The following is a 20,700-nucleotide window of genomic DNA, read 5'->3' as shown; positions in this document are numbered from 1 at the left end:
GTGGAAGGCGAGCGCCGGTCCGGAGCAGCAGCCCCTCGCTGCTGGGATGTGCCGATGTTCTGCTTCACAGGCTTGTCCCGAGGGTAAAGTGAGGTCCCGTGAACGCAAGTCCTCTGTAAACTGTGTATGTTACATAAAGGACTATTTCCTGTCACTCCATCCTCTGGTGTCTGGTGTCATCTTTTCACAACTGCTCGCTGGCCCCGGAACTAGCTCCGCAGGCCTCCGTCCCCTGCGTCCTGAGCAGCACGCCTGTCTCTGTGCATACACTGCTGCTTCCGTCAGGTCACTGAGCCCCAGGCCGGAGGCCCAACTCCTGCTACAGGACACCGGACAGGGCTGCCCCCACCTCGCTGTCCGCCCTGGGTACTCGCCTTGCGAGCCCCGGGCCAAACCAGGTTGGTCTGGTCGCTGTGCCTGAAACACACTGCACTTCCCCATCTCCATCCCCATGCCTCGCGCTCAGCCTCCTACCCAGCCTCCTGCCCGGAGCTGCCTTCCTCTCCTCTGATTCCAGAGCCGCAGCCCCGCCCTGCACCTGGCCCCGCCCTGCACCTGGCGCCGCTGCAGCTGAGAGAGCGTTCGTCTGTTCCCAGACTGCTGTTCGGGGTTCCCGCCTGGCAGGGGCCACTGTTAACATGGGCTTATGTTTCCCGCGTTTCTGTAGCATTCAAGTTTTTGCTTGATAAGAAGAGTGACCTTGATTTCATTCAACCTGAGGCCCAAGAATTTAAAAACAAGAACCATAACTTTTCAAAATCACAAACCCACAAAATGAATTTACACTAGGAAAAAAGTGTACCAATTTTGCATTTTGTTAGAAATTACAGCACATCTGCCTGATCGTCCCTCTCCTGGTGAAGAAGAGCACCTTTGTGCTGAGAGCACACCTGTCAGGAGGGAGGCCGTGAACTTGAGGTAGTTACAAGGCCTCTTGTCCAGGCTCCTGGATCCAGCTGTTGGCTGCCAGTGCGATGGGACCTGACACAGTTATAATGATTGCCACCTAGTGGAGAATTAACAGTTACTCGGATTTCTTCACTCTTAAGCAGATGCTGAGAATAGCATTTTCAAAAGGTTCAGAACCCATTGATAAAGTGAATTGGTACAAATGTTTACATATTAAAGTTTCAATGGAACAACTTGAGAAGAGAGAAATTACAGCTGTTAAGTAACCGGCGGATACCCTAGCTAAGTCACGTTTTCGGTTCTCGCCGTAATCTAGTCTGCAGAGACCTCGAGTGTCTCGATGCCCCTGAGAACATGACATTCGTCCGTGATGTTGGACCTGGTGATCAGGAAGCAGCAAAGACCTTAAACGTTCTAGTAAGACGTGCACCCAGGGTGGTAGACAGATCCACTCTTGATACCAAGTACTGTATCTGCCAGGGTCCAGAAAGAAAGCCATGGCGGGTATAACGACAGGTAAGTTGACACAAGAAGGCGGAAGTAACAAGAGGAACTTGAGGTACCAGATACTGGTCATTCAGGAGACAGCCACCATTCCTCAGGTAAAGCAGGATTACCACAGCCCGGGAGCTCCAAGGAGAGGTCCCCACGTGCCTGAAGCAGATGCCACACCAGTGCCTGGACCTGTGATGGGGGAGGAGACACCTGCTGTGTGGCGGGTGCCCACACCTGTGATGGCATGACACCCTGGTATGCACACTACAACAGGGGTTACAGCCACTGATGCTGGTGCTTCCGAGGACACAGCATGGCTGGTGCTGGGACTACCAAAGAATCTGTAACCGAGCCATCGCTGTCCTCTTACTGTGGGGACACTGACAGGAGCTAGGAAAAAAGTCCCTCTGGCCTCCTCCTGCCTTCTCCTGCCATCGCCTCCTTATCAGAACCCACCCAGCCAGCAGGGGACAATGGGGACTGTGGGCAGTGCAGCTTGCAGAGCCCAGCCCCAGTGTGACAGAACAGAGAGCGGAGGGCGGGCTTGGATGGAGAGGGATGCTGCACGCAGCACGCCCTCCTGTGCACAGTGGCCCCGTGGAGCTGTCCCAGCTCACTGCGGCATTAGACGAATCATCTCATCGGTGGATTAATTGTGAAATTTCTCTGTAGTTCTCATAGTCCACGATCCTAAGTTGATTCCGGAGTCCAAGGTGACCCTAAGTCCAAGCCGATGACGAGGAGAGGGGGCTGTTTCTTAGGGATGTGCATTCTGACGGTGTTTTGCAACATGGTCTGAGCCACATAAACACAAGCCAGCCTCACTGGCAATACTCGCCTCCCTCGTCTCCATGCTCCTTCATTGTAACCAGGACAAGGGCTTCCTGCGGTGGTTAACGTCTCCTTCGTCCCCACGGTTACCTTACATTCTCTTTGCTGAGGGGAAAGCACGACGTACTTAGTTCTCTACGTACAGCCCGAAACTAGGGAGAGGACGCGAAACCTTACAGTCATTTCAAAACCTGGGAGTGGTGTCTAGGAGCATGGCGACTGCGACTGTTTACACTGCTCTGAAATTCGGGGCCAGGAACGCAACCCCCTGGTCTCTAAGCCGAGCGTGTCCCAGCACAGAACCTCCGCGCCCGTAAACCAAGCGGTGACATGCTCAGGGCTGGCACGCGCTGGCCAGCGTTTCTGCAGTGCTTCGGCCGTGAAGCATAGTGCTGTGTAGGCAGAAAGAAAACCATCCACTTTGCATCAGATTGGTAACTGAATTACTCCGCACGTTTCTTCTAGAATTTGTTCTAAAGGCAGCTGTCGTGAGGGAAAAATAAAGAATGTAAGCAGAACTTGGGGGAGGATTATCTGCAGGTTCAACCAGTGTGTGGGGCTTGTTTCCTTTAAGTGTCCCTCCTGACCCAGCATCGATTTATTTCTAAAGAGAGAAATTGCATTTGAATGTGAAAGTATCAGTTTTACTAGTCTTTTTGTCCTTTATTCCTCTGGGGATTAAGAAGCCTCTTTGGGGTGCATTATGGTTTCTTTACACTGAAAAGTGTGTGGCTTTTCTGAAATCTCCTGGGGGCATTCTTGATTGGGGTGTTGAGAGAGAGGAAAAACGAGCATGTGACATCACAAACGTGTTATGTGGTCTTCACCTCATTCAAAACAAACCTAAGAATCACACTCAGTGGATGTCAGTTGTCTTCAAACTTTTTGTTATTTTTAAGCTTTGGTCGTATAAGAATTATGTCGCTTTTTAAAAGCTGAATATGACAATGATTGGAAATGACAAGACCTATCAAGCCATAGATTTACGTTCAGTAAAGGTCAGTGCAGGCAGGAGTCTGTAAAAGAGTGAACATTTCAGTCCTGTCTGCAGGCCCAGCTGTGTTATAGGCATTTGAAACCCAAATACACATTTGGCACATTCTCTGCCTTTGACTGTAGCATCAGGATGGACCAGCAAACAAATAAGGATCATGCAATCGGACCAAGTGCCCACAGAGGAAGGTGCGAGGGTGGGGTGACTAATGCGTGGAGGCTAGGAATTGACGGACAGCTAGACGTCTCCAGGCAGAGAAAGGGGAAGAGCATTCCAGAGGAGGGAACGTGTGCCGAGGCGAAAAGAAGTCGAGGTGCACGCGAGGGACGCAGAATGTGGGAGCGGCAGCTCGCGAAGCTCCGACTGCGGACCTGCGGCGAGGGAGTCACGTTCCGATCGGCCGGTGCGTACACGGGGCCATCGCAAAGCAGTGCTGACCTCACTGCCTTGTGTACACGCTCCCGTTTATTCCATCTCATTTCCTTATTTAAAAAAATGCAAAGACCTCGTGAGTCACAAGCTGCGGTTTGAAAAACATTGTGACAGCGCATCCGGGCTTCTCCGATCCCTCCAGGATAAAAGGTGGTGGTTATTATTTATCTGTCTGTGGGATGATCTGATCTGTACTTTATGAAGGCGGATGCAGGGAGATCTAGTGAAAGACGTAGAATCGGGAAGATTGGAGTCTGTTCACTCATTCCTTCATTTATTTAACAAGTACATGATGCACGTTTATAAGTTCTGGATATGCAAACACAAGCAGTAAGGCCCCGCCCTCAAAGAGGTGGACTAGTGGGGCTTGAATCCCGATCTTCCACTTATTAGCAAAAGCCTGACAGTCCCTTACTTAAACCTCTCTGAACCAGGTTGATCACCCATTAAAGTGTTCAGTGGGATGTGGGGTGGGGGTGGGGTTTTCAGGGGCAGATATTAGAATTTGGTATCTGACTTAAAATAAGCATTGAGTAAATTCAGTTTTCTCCCTCCCGATATGGAGGGATCTCGAAGAGAGAAGTGACTAGCAGCAAGGAAACAAGATGATGTTCATTTTCTGCTTCAGCCATTTTAGAAAACGTACGGATTATATCGAAGTTATTGACTAGGACGTTTGCTTTTTGAAACTTTGATTAGATGTCACAGCATACTTTGGCATTGCTTAGGAGCACACGTGGGCTCGTTTTAGTTTGGGGTCACCGTCTGGCTCTAGCATCCCATAGGGACTGAATTGGTAACATAAAAAGATGCAGCTATTAGGTGTCCAAAAATGTAATCAGACACATAAGGATTAAATAAGTTAATGTTTTAAGTACTTATTTTAAAAGTATTTTTAATGTACAAGGCCTAGCACATAGTAAGTACTGTGTAAGTATTTCACAAGTTGAAAAAATCAAATAGAAACGAGGCTGATCTGACTTGTTTGAGTCGAGGCTGTGACTTTGAACCTTTCATCAATCCAGCATAGGGTCTTCTTACGCGGTGGGAGGCACAGTGCTGCTTTTCAAGGACGCTGACTGTCTGCGTGCCCGCCAAGGTGACAGATCAAGCTCTCCATAGCCACCAGGCCTTCCATGAACAGACTGCTGTTGAGATAGAAACGCCTGCCAGCCGGGGGAGTTCCAAGGGAAGTGGCGGGTGATGCACAGGTTTTCTGTTCCCTTAAGAAAGTGAGAAATTGTAACACAGTTGTTAACTTCCTGATGTAGTCATAGTACTGTTGCCCCCGAGTGTCAAAGAGCCTAAGGGCTGTTTTTATCTGTGCCTCAGCTCTGTTAAGCCCATTTTCTAAGTAACATTAGGCCCGGGAGGTGGATAGGTCAGAGCTGGTTTTGCAGTTTATTTGTACTCTTTGCTTTAACTGTTCTGTCCCCAAGAGCATGTCTTTACTTGTAGCCCTGCCAGGGGGAGGCGGGTTCTCCACTGCGTTGAGGCTTCTGAACACACCCAGGTTTCTTTCGGTCCCCATGTGCTCACACGGCCCTGCTGGCCAGCCATTCTCAGGTCGTCCCCATCTACTAGACCTGGGAAGACTTGGCGGACCTCGTCACACGCAAAGTCTTCAGCTGACTGCCTTCGGAAATCTCCATGGAAACTGTGCTCCTTCTGAGGAACAAGACTATCAAAGCAGGTCTACCTACCCCCTTCCCCGCCACCCCCCCCGAGTCAAGGTGAGCTGAGCCAGGATGTTCTCCCTCTAAATGGGGAGCCACAGGGGTGGGGGGCGGGGGGCGGACCAATGCCCTTCCAGCTGCCAGTCTGCAGCCTGGGGCTTCAAACATTGTCATCCAGATAATGACACTAAGTAGCCCCCCGAAAAAGCTGTTTCCATACCTGGAATGGAAGTGACAAAGCGTGGGATGGAGAGGTCAAGTTTCATGATGGAAATGGCCAAAGGAGACTCCCCCGAAGAATGAATGGGCGGTGCGACTTTGGGCTTCTCAAAAGGAAAATGTCCCTTCCTCAGTTATTAGGGAGAAGTCATGCTCCCAGCTTTTAAAATGCCGATGGTCCCGGACTCAGGGTGGTTCCGCTCAGGAGCACTGGACTTTGTGAAGGCAGGAGTGCGAACGCGTTCGGCAGAGGCCGGCCAGGCTGAGCTATGATGCTCGGTAGGTTTGGTGTGTTAAGTGCAGTTTTGACCTAATATATTTTCAACTGATGATGGATTTATCAGGACATAACTCCATCAAAAGTCAAGGAGCATCTGAAATTACAAGGAAATGAACGTCTGACAGCAAAACGCATGAACACTCATCTTAGTTATCACACTCAAGCCATTTTAGACCACTAATAAATTACTGACTCTGTAGGAGTTAAAGCAACATGAATTTCCAATTCATACAGGATAAAACTTTGTATGCAGTAGGAATAGACTTTTATTTTGGCTTTAAACCTTACTCTATAAACCTTCACCATCCAGTGCAGTAGCCACTAGCCACATGCGGCTATTTAGGTCTACATTGTAATTAGTTTAAAATCAAGTAAAATATAAAATTTAATTCCTGAGTCACAGTAGCTATATTTCAAGTACTCAGTAGCCACATGTGGCTGGTAGCTCCCACACTGGACCACATGGAGAACATTTCTGTCACACAAAAATTTCTATTAAACAATGCTGCTATAAACTCTTATTATAGTAGCCTCACCCCCCAAAAGGTTAATGCATTGTAACTAAACTTTACCAATTATAATTCATTATTTAAAATATTTAATCAAGAAGTGTTTCATTGTCAAAGGTTAATTATAGTGACTCTAATCAGAAGTTAGCTACTAAAGTAGTTAAGTTGATTTATCTAGCAGCATAGTCATCAATAAAGTATTTTAGCAATTAATAGTGTTGACAAATACGGAATGAACATGAAATACAAACTCAAAAACTAACTCATTTAACTGAAGCATGATCGATTGACAGCATCACTGATTCAGAGTTACGAATATTCCCAGCCAGGTAAGCCCGTCACAACACATGTGTCATGACCATGTCGCTAAACTAACATCGTTTTTCTTTTTTTGATCTCTACTTATTTTTCCTCAAAAAAGGGGGAAAACTATATGATCACTGTGTATTATAACATAGAACGGATGTAAATTAAAACTTTGAGAAACATAACTTTGCCTGTTCTTGTGAGTAAAACCAATGTGGTTAATAACTTCTCCTGTCTAGAATGATCTATTTTATACTTTCCCAGGATCGTGTCACAGCATAAATGAGGAGCATAAAGGGGCCAGGTAGCATTGGCGTGAGAAGAAACAGGAGGCAAGTGACAACCGTGGGGCCTCTTCCACGAGAACACATCTCTGACACTTCGATCAAAGTAAATATAAGGGGGTTTAACATGATCATAAAAAATATTACTTTATTGTAATTATAAGAACAATATGTGGTGGTAGCAGAAAATTTGGGAAATGCAGAGACATGTAAAGAATCATCTGTATTTCTTCCTAGTTTTATTCCTATCCACCTGTCTTTACTTACGTAGTGGAAACATTCAAAATAAAATTTTCTATCAGAATAATGAACTTTTGAACTCATAAAGTTCAAAATAGAAAAAATTTTATTGCTTCAATTATACTTTAACGAGAAAGTGTTTTTTTTTAATATATTTTATTAGTAGCAAACATTTTTTAACAAGGCCACAAATATTTTAATTGACAGCGATATCTTATTCTTCCAATATAAGTTGTTACAGATCGTCTCCATTATGCGGGATAATCTGTCCTAAGATGATGTAAAATTCCATGTATGAAACTTCAGCCCTGGACAAAAATCAGAAAATATCGTGGAGTAAGTGAGGACATGGGCCTGTCGTCGATTGGGAAGACGTACGAGGGATGTCGGAAACTGATGCCAGGTGTTCTCTGGGTTATACAATTGCCTACTGTGCATTTTATTTATTGTTATGAAGAACTCGATCTCTTTTAAAGAAATCTTTAGCCATACTACCATTTACAATTCACTCCAAAGAAAATGAAATACTTAGGTATGCAGTTAACAAAACACATACAGGACTTATATCCTGAAAATTACAAAGTGCTAATGAAAAAAAAATCAAAGAGGACTTCAATCAATAAACCTTCAAATACTCTTCTTAAATGATGGGACTTGCACCGGGATTCTGGCCAAGCCAAGCAGGGGATAAAGGCAAAGAGCCGACCTCAAACCATATGGGTGGAGAGAAACCAGCGCTGGGAGACAGGCTCAATCTGACACTCACAGCGTTTGGAATTGACTCATCGAATGGATTTCCCACTTTGCAAAATATTTTTACATTTGGCTACTTCTTAAGCGACCTCTGATTGATTTCAGGGTAATATTAGGATAAAGAAAATTTTTTAGTGGTGGAAGAAATCAGACTTAAAAGAAATGTTGAAATGCCGCTCAGTTAAAAACCTTTTAAAATTTGTTTTCATCTTCGATATGGTTACTTACTTGCGCATACAGTCTGGTGAATGAGAGAAAAGATCATGACTCCGGCTTGCTATTTATAACAAGAAATCTATTGCTCCGGACTCATCAGCTCTCTGACGGTGCTGAACATTGTGTTCAGTACTTTGCAAAAGTTTTTCAGATCCTCTGATGAGAGCTTCAGTAGAGAATGTCCTAGTGAGCCAGAGTGGTTGCCTGTAGACAGACTCTCGTTTTATATTTAACTTTGAAAACATATTTACTATCCTTTTAAAGAATCATCATTCTCAGTTGCGCTGCTAGATTTAATTGGGCGTAGAAGGAAAGCTGGGTGGTGGGCAAACGTCATATCATGTTTGGGCAGTGAATCGTAGTGATTTCAAGCAACACCTCCACCTGCTTTTATGAATCATACTATATTTTTATTAATTATAGCTATTACCTATTCATAATAACAACTCCTATTGAGCTTTTATCATGTGTCATTCACTGGAGTAAGAGATATAAATGGTTGCATCTTCACATTATCTTGTCGGGTAGGTTTCATAATCCTCATTTTGGAAAAGAGAAAGCTGAGGCTTAAGAGGGTGAGTGACCTGCCTGCCCAGAGCGACGCAGCCAGGATTTGGCCCCGAGACAGCATGAGTCACAGGCCCAGATACCCTTTAGAAACAAAGGTGACCCCCGTGCCAGGCCATGTGGTTTGACGATCTGGAATTTTTTAGGCTCATGCTGTAGCCACGAGAAAATGTCTTCATTTTGGGACAGTTCTTCGGAAGCTGTGGCAAATATTAACTATCAAATTGTGACAACAGTACTACCTAGTTCCGTTTTTTTTTCTGCCACCGATCAATTCTTTCTTCCTTTGACCAGTATGTACGGGTTTGAATACATACAGTGTCATTAGACCTGGTAAAAAGAGGCGATCTGAGTACGCGCTAGGGTGGTTTCTGAGTGGTTTTGCAGTTCACTAATAAGGCTGTTGCAGCTGGGCAGGGAACCCCTGGAACTGTAGTGGAAGTTCACGCCGTAAGTCTCACGAGGGCTATAGATATCCTGGTTTTTGTCCAGGGCTGACGTTTAATACATGGAATTTTACATATATACATATTCTGGGGCAACTATTTAGATTTTGATTTCATGAATCTGGAATATTTATCTTGATATTCAACTAAGGAATGTGATTTGGGATATTTGGGGTCTGTCACAGCAGATCTAGAAAGTTATCAGTAATGCTTTGAAATACAGCAGTTGGACTGACTTGCAGTTCACATTGTGTCAGATGGTACGTCCAACATCTTATGAAAATATGCAGCACGGTAATTTTTTAAAAGAGTCAAGGAAATTGGGATAAAGGTCAAATAAGGGTAGAAAAAAATCAAATGAAACCAGGGGAGAGGTTGGTGTGCCGCAAGCATGCTGTAAAGTGCGTGTCATTCACGGCATCTCATTTTAAAAATAAAACGGCACCGCCCACTTTTCTTAAAAATGTGCCTTCTCGATCAGGAATCTCCATCTATTTTTCAGCAGTGGAATTTCTTGTCCTTTTTTATACTTGTTCTTTCTATCCTGCCTTAGGAAATATTTCACTTGATTTTTATCCTCTGTTTTTCTAACGGGCGACTTTCCAGAGCCGTCCGAGACAATGAAAAATGACTTAGGTTTTTTTAAACAAGTGGTCACCAGGAGCATCTGAGGATTCGTTTGTCCAGTTAGTTGGAGCTTCTGTGGACAAGCTCGTGTTTCTAATTTGGGACTCGGAGCAAGCGATCAGCCGCGTGCATTCTCTTATCTGCTTGACGTCTGCATCTTCCGTCGTCCACTGTGTAAAGTGATGCCAGCTGGATGAGTCGCCCCATGGAAAACAGCTCGCTTGGCGTATATGTTTATGAGGCTACCATTTGGCAGTGGTATCAAGACCTTTCTTCTAGAAATAGCTATTACCAGTACACAGAGTGGACAGATCCAAAAGGGAGAATTTAATTTTCTCACCGGCTCACCTCCTCATGACGATTATGTGCAATACCCTACTTAAAACCATGACTTACAGAATGAAAACGCTGACGCCACTCCTCACACCGACATTTTAAATAGCTAAGTGGAATACGATCGAGTGAAATGCAAATACCTCCGCAAAGAACGGCAAAATGCTCTGGACAGAATGTGAAGTGTGCGTTCTTTTCACCTTGTGCCGCTGTTAACTATGAAAAGAAATAACCAGATACACTAGGCAGAATGGTAGGGAGAGGGAGCTTAAAATCCTAAAATCAGTGTTTGATGAACTTTAACTTTACTTTCAGTGACTTTTAAAAAAACAGACCTTTGTTTCGGCAGTTTTAGGTTTACAGAAAAACGACCCGGAGTACGAAGTTCCTGGATCCCGCCCCCTCCTGCATATCGTTTCTCCTCGTGTCGACATCTCGCACCCGTCCGGTGTCTCTGTTGCGGCTCAGGAATCGATGCTGATACGTTATTGAGTCCGAAGTGGACATGACATTACGATCTGCTCTCTGTGGTTTCGTGGTATACGCTTCTGTGAGTTCCGACGAAGGCAAACTGTCACAGTACTTTACAGAGTAGTTTCACCGTCCTAAAGATCCCTTTGCTTTATCTATTCACCTCCCGCCCTATCCACTTCCTGCCCTCACGCCCCGGGGACCACGGGTCTTTTCGTGTCTCCATAGCTTTGCCTTCTCCGAATGTCATATGGCTGGAGTCATGCAGTATGCAGACTGGCAGATGTGACAGTATAAGCATTAAGCTTGTATTGCATTTAGGATTCTTCCGTGTCGTTTTGCGGCTTGATAGCTTGTTTCTTTTCATCGCTGAGTGATATTCCATGGTATGGTTGTACTACGGCGTGTTTATCCTGTCTCCTGTTGAAGGATATCTTGGTTGCTATCGCGTTTACGTAATTATGAATAAAACTGCTATAAACGTTCATGTACAGGTTTTCATGAGGACGTAAGTTTTCCGCTCCTCTGAGTAAACACCAAGGAGCTCCACTGCTAAGCCTGTATTTAGCTTTGTGAGAAACTGCCAAACTCTCTTCCAAAGTGGTCGCACCATTCTGCATTCCCACCAGCGAGCAGGGAGAATTCCTCCTGCCTGACACTTCCCCAATTTCATGTTGTTCGTGTTCTGGCTTTTGGCCATTGCCATAGGCAAGTAGAGATGTCTCGTTGTTTTAATCCCCATTTCCATGATGACATGTGATGTGGAGCATCTTTTCACATGCTAATTTGCCGTTCCTATATCTTCTTTGGTGAGGTGTCCGTTCAGGTCTTTTGCCCATTTTGAATTAGGTTATTTGTTTACCATGGAGATCAAGGCAAAGGGACTAAATATTTGTTGGACAATTGTACGAGGTAACCACACAGTCGTTTGAACAGGCGAAGTTTAATATAAAGGATTATTACCTGTGACAGGAGATTGGAGTAACCAAGGATGGGCTAAAAACAAGTAAAGAAGACTCTAAAGAATAAAGGAGTAACAGGTATAAGGACCAGTCATGACACTTGGGACTGAGACAAGGAGTCCGAAGTAGAGACCCCTCCCGTCCCAGGGCTGAGATCCAGATCCCACTGGAGAGACAGGGCAGGGTGGCTCACTGGACGAACAAGTAAAGAAGACTCTAAAGAATAAAGGAGTAGGAGATAAAGGACCAGTCATGACACTTGGGACTGAGGCAAGGAGTCCGAAGTAGAGACCCCTCCCTGCCCAGGGCTGAGATCCAGATCCCACTGGACAGACAGGGCAGGGTGGCTCACTGGATGGCATAGACGTGCTGTGGCACTGTGTCCGTGGAACTGGCTGGAAATCTGGAACTTGTAAGAAATCACCCTCTTGGCTACAGAGGAAAGCCATTCATGGAGGTGTCTGTCTCTGTCTAGAGGCTCTCTGCTACAAGCTGCCCAAGGTGGGGAATCGCCAGGGAAAGCTGCAGGCCAGTAGGTGCTGCTGGCCACTGTGCGTTGTAGACGCCAGACCCTGGAGAAGCCACACATGCTGCAGGAGCTGCGCAGTGGAGAAGCTCACGCTGCAGCAAGCACACCAGGACTGGAAAGCAAAACCGCGCCTTCCTGCAGTGTCTCTCTGGCGCCCTCCAATGACAAGTCTTAATATTGTGCCAACAGCAAAGGAAAAAAATGTTTAAAGGGCCCAGATCTGTTGCTACCCAGCAGGCAAAAAGGAGGATCTTGAAACTCAGAGGCCGTAAATTAACCATCAGCACAACAATAATCTAACCTCCCACAGATAGTAAGACTCAGAGGAGGGCAGCCTAACAAACCGAAAGCTAAGCACTTGTGAAAAGCATCCAAGTTCAGTCTCTGGACCAAGCTGCTTGTTCCGCTAGAGCAATGAGTCTCAGAGTGCCCTCCCCAGATCTGTTGTACCCAAAGCACCCAAAGGGCTTATTACAGTGCAGATTCCTGGGCTCCATCTGGAACGGAAAACTGAATCAGGATGGGGGAAGGCAGATAAGAGCCTGTATTTTCAACGTCTACCCCAGCTGCCTTTATGGACAATCAAGTTTCAGATCTGGGAGAAATGTGAGGATCAGCACCTTCTGATAAACCGTCGTAGCCTCTGCTCTTAGCCCAGTATCTGCTTTTGTTGCTTTAGACAGGTTGGTTCCTGGGTTGGCTGGTTGGCTGGCCGAGAGAACTGACTCAAACCCAACCAGCCGTAACGGGCCATAAGCTCTATTCCCAACCATGCTTTAGTGGCGTTTCATCGATGTGCATGTCCCTTCGCTATTGTTGGTGAAACCCAAAGGTGACATAGCCTCTGTCTCCATAGAATGGCAGATAATATTTTCCAAAGGTGGTTGCAGCGATATCTTCCACCCAACTATTCTCCTACAACGTGACCCTGTTATCCTTCCATCAAGTGGCCGTTCTCTGTCCCCTTCCCTTGCCTGTTACCAGCAACATATGCAAAAGTGATGAGCGTGACTTCTGAGGCTAATTTCAAAAGGCAATGAAGCTTTTTTCCTTGTTCTCTGGGATGAATATTATTGTAGAAGAGAAAGCCCAACACTCGTTACATTGCCTAATGACTCTATTTCAATTGCCTCAAAAAAAAAAACTATTTCAGAAGTGTGTCGCAGGTCTCATTACTTTTAATGGTATAAGGAAGACTTAAAGCAAAATAATAAACTAAACCAAGGTCATTTTAAAGCAAAATAAAAACTAAACCAATTGACATTACATTATGTTTGTTTCAGATGTATGACATAAGGATTCGACATTTGTATAGACAGTAAAATGCTCACCATGGTAAGTCTAGTCAACATCCATTATTATACACAGTTTTGTTTTTTTCCTTGTGATCAGAAGGTTTAAGATCTGCTCTCTTAGCAACTTTCAAATATGCAACCAAGGTAAAATGATATTCCAGTCTAAAAAGGAGAGCACTAAATAATCAACTGCCATAGCAGTGTCCAAGAATTTGGCCAGGTAATCCTTCGCAAGCCTCTCAGTTTGGAACATTCGATCGAGAGAAGAAAATGTACTTGCCAAAAAGGTGCTTCTTAAAAATCTGCCCTTTTTAGCTTTGAGCCATAAAGAGCATTTGTTAAAAGATGGACTATGCAGTGACCCTTAAATGCATCTGAATTGTGAATTCACATATAAAAAAAAGAAAGAAAGAATTAGGGATTCATGAAACCTGGATTCAAAAAGTGCTACATCCATATATTGTCTACGTGGTCACGAACAAGTTTCTCCTCCCAAGATTCAGCTTCTTCATCTCTAGAACAGGATGAGATAATAACCTTCCGAGCCCACAGGGCTGTTGTACCGATCGAGATGGTAAGAGACACGAAAGCACTTCGTGAAGCTGTAAGACAAAATACGAACAGCCTTTCACGAAAAACTGCTCGAGAACGCTGAGAGACAAAACAAAATAAACCAACATTTTATCTAGGCAATTTAGGATTGTATCAAAAAAAAGTAAAGGAAAAAAAAAAGTGGACAAAAAGTCCCCTGTGGACATTTTTGTTCTTGAATTGCACTGCGCCTGGCGGACACCGGTGTCCGTACTTCGCGGCCACGGTGATGAAGGGACGGGCACTGACAGCAGCGCCACCTCACCGCCCCTCCCCGCTGATCCTGTCCCCACCGCGTCTCAGGCTGCTTTGCTTTGAGCAGGTTCATCTGCTGCCGAAGGGCCTCCTTCCCCAACACCCCACTTTCAGAACAAGCAGTCCTGAGGTGGCTTGGCAAAGACTCACATCAAATTCCGCGTCCTGAGATAAGCTGCTCATCGTCTTCGGGTCTTGTACCTCTTTCTGGTTTTAAGTCCCAACCGCCGCAGCCCAGCCCGCTCCTGCTGCTCCGTGAATTTAAATGCTAATGTTCTGCATCGTACCTGCCTCCATGAAAGGACCCCAAGAGACCGGTGAACCCTATTTTTCACAAATGAGAAGGGGGGGCCCAGGAGAGGAGCAGGCTTCCAACCTGCTGTCCCAACACCTGACGGAATGGTGCTCCTCCTTCCGTCAGTAGTTTCCCCGAGACCGCCCTGCACCGAGCATGTGTACCCGACTCCTGCTTGACATCTCCAGATGGATGACTAATAGGTTTCTTCAGCTCAGCTTGTCCAAGCAGGGCTCCTGATTCCGCCCGCCCATTTGAACCAATCTCAGTTAATTGCCCAGCTGCCCAGGCCAAAAACACAGCACTCAAACCTGATCTCTTTCCTTCCCTCACGTCCCCATTCAATTCACAGCGAGCCCTATGGCTCAGCCCTCAGAACATGTCCGGAATTTATCTACTTCTTACCACCTCGATGACCTCCCTGCAAGCCGCCATGGCCTCTCCCTCGGCCTTCTGCGAGCCTTTATTTTCCTCGATAGCACTATCTCCACATAAAATGTATTGTACATTGGTTTATCGCGTGTCTTCCACACTGATACTTAAGCTCCATCAGGCTAGGACCTTAGTCTGCCTTGGTCTTTTCTTTATCCAGGTGCCTAAAACAAGATCTGTCACATATCCATCGCATATCACAATGCTTATCACAATATTTATTAAATGAATGAGTGAATCGGCCAACTGGCATATAAAACTTGGGACAATCCAAAATTTCTTATACAGCTTGTGCGCTTAACACACCACGAGCACGTGCTTTTCACAGAGGCAATTCTATCTGTGATGAATCACTAAAGGGCATGGTGCTTAAAAATGAGAGCAAGGAGAAAATATTAAAAAGTGCATTTTGCGCGGGGAATACACTAACTGGGGCCTGGCCTCCTGATGGACTGCCAGTGGGCTCCTTGTTTTCCTGTGGGACATTTATATATTTACAGGATCAGACCCAGGTACCTTCCCAGGACATGTGGCTCTCAGCAGAATGGTGGGTCACTTCTAAGCAGTGGAGAGGTTCCATCTGTGAGACACGATTTAAAGTCTCTCCAGAATCCATTTTCACAGAGGACCTCCAAGAATTCCTTGGCAGAGAGGTCTCAGACCTGCAGGGGGAGCTGACAGCACACATCCATCCTGGAAAGCCTTGGAAAACTGGGGTCTAGAAATTTAACTATTCCTCCAAGTGGGGAGGATTAAAGAGGTCATTGGAGTTTATAAACATCCAAGATGTTCTCTTACTCCTGCCAGAGTCTGAGAAATTGAAAGATTCTTTAGACTCAAAATGTCAAGTAGTCAAATTGAGTTCACACAACCCATATAACACAGGATTTTATCTGAACTCTGGGACCACTTCCTCTTTACGAATGTCCCTAACCACAAATATGGCCAAGATGACAGCTCCAAACAATGATTAAGAATGCCCAAGAAACACACAGTTGAAATTCTGCCTGAAAAAGCACAAAAAAACAGGTTTCATCGTCATACAGAAACCCTTACGGGTTTATTGAGAGTACCCCAGAACTTCGTTTCAAGCAACCGGAGAGCAAAGCAATGTGACCTTCCTGTTTAATGATCTAAAATTACTTAACAAAATGGAAATCGTTCTATTGTTTATTTAGGACACTAACGTTGGTAAGAATTAATTCTCAAATCTTGCTTCCAAATGGTGTTAGGTAAGGAATATTCTGATGATTTAGGGACTAGTTCATTTTCATCTCTTCATTCACCTTCTGCGGACAGCCTCATCTGAAGGCTGACCCTCATGGGTACAAAATAGCTTTCAGCAGCTCCTGGGGCTTCTCCTTCACATCCAACAAAACCAGAAGAGTCTTTGTTTCAGTATTCCCTGCCAAAGGCCCTATCTTCACTCTGACTGACCCAGCTTAGAGCGTATAATCATCTCCGAGCTGATCACTGTGCCCGGGAGGATGAAGTGCGCTGATTGGCCACACCAGGTCATGTGTTCAACATCTGGAGCTGGGCGGGAGAATCTACTTCCTGGAAACCACATGTCTCCCCAAAGGGAGCAGTGGGAATGGATGCTGGAAGACAATCAGATGCTCACGGTATTCGCTCCCTCTTCTGTGGGCCAAATACATGCATCAGCAGTTCAATTAAGGCACCGAGCATCTTTTTCAAGTATTTTATTCCAGTAGCTGTAATAAAACTCTTTGGGGTCAGGACTATGTCTTCCTCATATCTAGGTCTCAAGTAAGCTGTTCGCATAGTTGGTGCTCAGTAAAGTTTTGTTGAATTTTTAAAAAGGAAGTAAAGGAAAAGTTGTTTTCATACTTTCAGATTCCCAAAGGATCCTATTACATTGCTTTCTTCGCATTGATTAATCCCTTCTCCAGTAAGCAAGACTAATCACGAGCTGAATTCAAGGCTGTCACGTGCTGTAACCTGATATAGCTAGAACATTTTGGCCATTTAAAAAACTAAGTCAAATGTCCACCACATTTTTGTGTGTGTGAATGTGTGGATAGTTATAAATAGACATGGAAAAACACTCAGGCTGTGTGAACTCAGTTGGCAGGGACCCTGGAATCGGACCCCCAAATATAGCCACAGGCATTTTTTTTTTTTTCACACAGTTCATCATTTCAAACATTCTGAAAACCCATCCTGAGTTATTTGTTCAACAGTACATTTTTTCCACTTTGCCTTTTTGGCCAAATGTGTGGATTTTCTTTAAACAAGAGATGAGAATCTCAGGCACAGATAAATATATACCCTGGCACTAGGCTATAATACAGTTCTCTATAGGCAGCTTTGTCATGTGCGTGGGATTGGTTTAAATCTGGACGCTTCCGGGAGGCCTTTGTCTCATACTCCTGCTCCCATAGCCTGAGCCAACGTCAGGAACCGTAGGAGAAGGTCCAGGGAGGGGGCCCAGGCTCTGTTTCCCATCCAATCAAACCAGACGGAAAAGGGATGCTCAGGCAGGAGTCCCCCGACAGAGACGGGGCTCCGGGACGCCTTCCCCTTGGAGCCCTCTGGAGACTGACACGGCGCGCGCCCATGTGTACCGACCCCTTCTGCCTTTTCCCAGCATTGTCACGCTGGGAAAAGTGCCACCTACGTCTCTCGCCCTTCCTCTCCCGCTCTCCAAACCGCACCCAACTTTCCGAGTCCAGTCTCACTGCCGGATTTGACATGTCTGATTACAGCTGATCCGGGCATTTTCCAAGTTAGGTTGGTCCATGTCCAGATGGTCAACTGGATCACAGAATTTGTGGTGAGAACGGACTTTCCCATGGGTACCACGGGATCGATGAGGGTTTAGATTCCCAGGATAGGCTGTACAAGCCCACGTGGCCCAGACGTGCTAGTGATACTCTGGGTGAGTATTCGGGGTCATATTTCGAAAGAAAATAGACCTGACTGGCATCTTCCTCGAGCCCTTCCTCCTCGGTCCTGCCCTCTTCCTCCAGTCTCAGATGCCAGTGGGGCGGATGCTTGGTGGCGAGTCAGTGGAAGCAAAAGCCATGCCTTCACGAGTACCGTCACCAGCCCAGGGCTCTGCCTCTAGACCTCTTTACAGGTAGAAAAAGAAAGAAGACAAAAAAATAAACGCGTTTGAATAATGCACCAAGGCAGGTTTCTGCTTAATGCAGCAGCCCAGCCTTAAACTCATCTGCGGAAGTTCTTTCTGCAGCTGCGGGGGAATTGACTTCTGATTTTAAACAACCGGGGGAAGAAATTTCTTGCTCACTCACAAGCCACTGATAAAACTTGCTACTCAGAAGCCACTGATAAAACTTGCTAATCCCGGTGTCCCTCCCTCATCAGGCCGTGTGGAGAGAATGGGCTGGGAAAAAGGCACAGTGGAAACACCTGATGGATTAAGAGGCTGGAAGGAGGGCAGGAGAGGTCCTCAAGGGGCATGGCATGCTGCTGTTTTGAAATGGGCACGAACTAAAGCCATTCCCATAGGGCTGCTGCGCTCCCTCTCAGCTCCAGGTAATCCCAGCCCCCGGCCATGCATAACCCCCACTAGCAGTTTTTCTTTCTGCCCTGAGCTTGGAGAAGCCGGAGCCCACGCCCCGTCTCACTGAGTCCGGCCCCGCCCACCTTCTGCCCGATGGGAGGAGCCTGGGTGCTCACTTGGCTTCAGCCAGGTCAGCACTCAGCGGACACTACCTGGAGGCTGGCTGCAAGGGCAAGGTGTCGGAGAAGGGCTGCAGCACAGCCTTGGGCCTACTGCGGTCATTTGTCCAAATGTGGTTGCAGCAGCTCCAAGAGCTGTGTGGTGTATCTGGTCACAGAGCTTCACCTTTCAGCAGCACAGGGCTTTGCAACAAAGGACAACGGTTTTGCCAAGGACCGAAGACTGAGTCACCGGTGCGGGTGCTGGAGAGGAGGGAGAGGGATCAGAAGCCATCCGTGGGCAGGAACAAGCTTAACTGCTCTTACTTTTAATCATTCTAATAATAGAGTTACTTTTTCCCCAGAGTATTTTCACCTGTCTTACCTCGTTTACTTCCCACAGCGTCCCTCTGAAATAGGAAAGGCTGGGGGCATTATCGGCTCATTTAACCGATAAAGCAACTGAGGCTCAGAAAGGATTGCTGACTCCACAGGACTGCACAGGAAATCAGATATGCTTCCCAAACTAAAAGCAATACCGATAACAGCTACGTCACCCAGACTCCCAGCAGGAAACAGATGGCACTCTTCAAAGAGGTGATTCACGGCGGTATAAATGAAGGGACTGTTTACAAAGGTGTACACAGCGTTGAGGGAAATCGGGATGGGACAGCGAAGCATCTGGGGACAGCGAGAGCAAGAAAGCCCCAGCCACCCATGAGCCCGGAGGGGCAAAGGGGGAGCGGTTACTGGAATTCTGGGCAGACCTGTGCCCGAAGGAGAGGGCCACCAGGCCGGAGCCAGTGCCCAACCCAAGGAATGAATGCCCCGTCGCTCTTTCCTCCCGCCCCCTCCCATTTCCTGTTGGCGCCTCCCATCGGCCAAACCTGTGGAAGCCAAAGGACAACTAACTACGCCCAGTGCCGCCGGCGAGGTCAGCTTCCCAGCGCCGAGAGCCAGCGGGGAAGAGCCGGAGCAGATCTGGTGGGAAATGAAGGACGCCCAGCTAGGACCTGCAGAGGCGGTGCTGGGGGACTTGCCCTGCGGTCTCACGTGGTCCTGGCTGTGATCCTGCGCGGTGGATATGACACCTCATATTGCCGTTTCGCGTGGGGGAAAGTGAAACTCTGTTTTGCTAGAATTTAATTTTTGTGTGGAGTCTCCCTTCTGATAGGTGGCAGGTGCTTAATCTCAGTGGGTTCATGGTTTCTTCAGCCATTTCTGGATCCCGGCACAATGTAACTCCTGAAACTCTTTCTCCCACGGGACTTCCTCCACGGGGATGAAGTGCATCCGTGTGACTCCCAGGGTGACCAGCATTCAGTTGCTTTTATCCACACCTCCTCATCCACATCAAGGCGTTCTTGTTCTCAGCTGGTCTCTGTCATTGGGTCAAATTCACCAGTGCCTGTCCCACCCGTAAGACCTCTCTAGGTCTTCTTCTCTTTCAACCCTCCAGGGAGCTCAGAAACATTTGGCTGCCACCCATATCGTGGTGCTGGCGGTGGCCGCGTCATCACTAGGGCCTGTCTCGGTCCTGCCGGCACACAGCCTTCCCCATCCTACCTCTGTCGGCTGGACCTGTGGGGAAGTTCTCTCTGAGACTTGCCACCTCAGGGCTCCAGTCTGGACGAGAAGCTAAAGTCCTCTTGGCAGGCGAATACCCAGCAGGGTCTGGAGTTTCTGTTATGCCCGTTCCCCTGGGTGTGTGGCCCAGGATCCTTCCCTCGAGGTCACCTGGCAATATCTTGCTAACTCTTGCTTCTCTTCTCTCCTAACTTCTGCCTCCCTGCCCTCCACCTCCTCGGCCACTGACGCCAGCCTCTGGAATCATTAAGCAATAAATAGTTTGGGGTGTCGGAAAAAGTTTGGGGTGTTGGAAAAATGTATTTTGTTTTCAAGTCTACTCCTCATACACAAACTTTATCCCCTGAATCTTTCAAGGATTAGGAGTTGGAAGCTCAAATTGCCTAGATATTGACAACCCAAACTCTTTTATCTTTAAAAAAAATAATTTTTTAAAGCTCTGCCACGGTGGTAATTAAAAACTCAAAACACAAGAATTGCCATCTTGGCTGCCTGCCCTTCGCCCGTGGCATCCCTTC

General features: G+C 46.6%; 1 long non-coding RNA gene across 1 annotated transcript; it reads left to right on the top strand.

The window, feature by feature from the left end:
* The first annotated feature begins 6,734 nt into the window (after positions 1 to 6,734).
* LOC112478492 lies at positions 6,735 to 11,073 on the top strand. The gene is made up of 2 exons (XR_003045867.1): positions 6,735 to 7,041; positions 10,467 to 11,073. It is a non-coding gene; the product is annotated as an uncharacterized LOC112478492 (long non-coding RNA).
* Positions 11,074 to 20,700: the final 9,627 nt, after the last annotated feature.

This window comes from Pteropus alecto, unplaced genomic scaffold (genome assembly GCF_000325575.1).
Source record: "Pteropus alecto unplaced genomic scaffold, ASM32557v1 scaffold61, whole genome shotgun sequence".
NCBI classification, from domain to species: Eukaryota; Metazoa; Chordata; class Mammalia; order Chiroptera; family Pteropodidae; genus Pteropus; species Pteropus alecto.
This window is presented reverse-complemented; position numbering and strand designations above follow the sequence as displayed.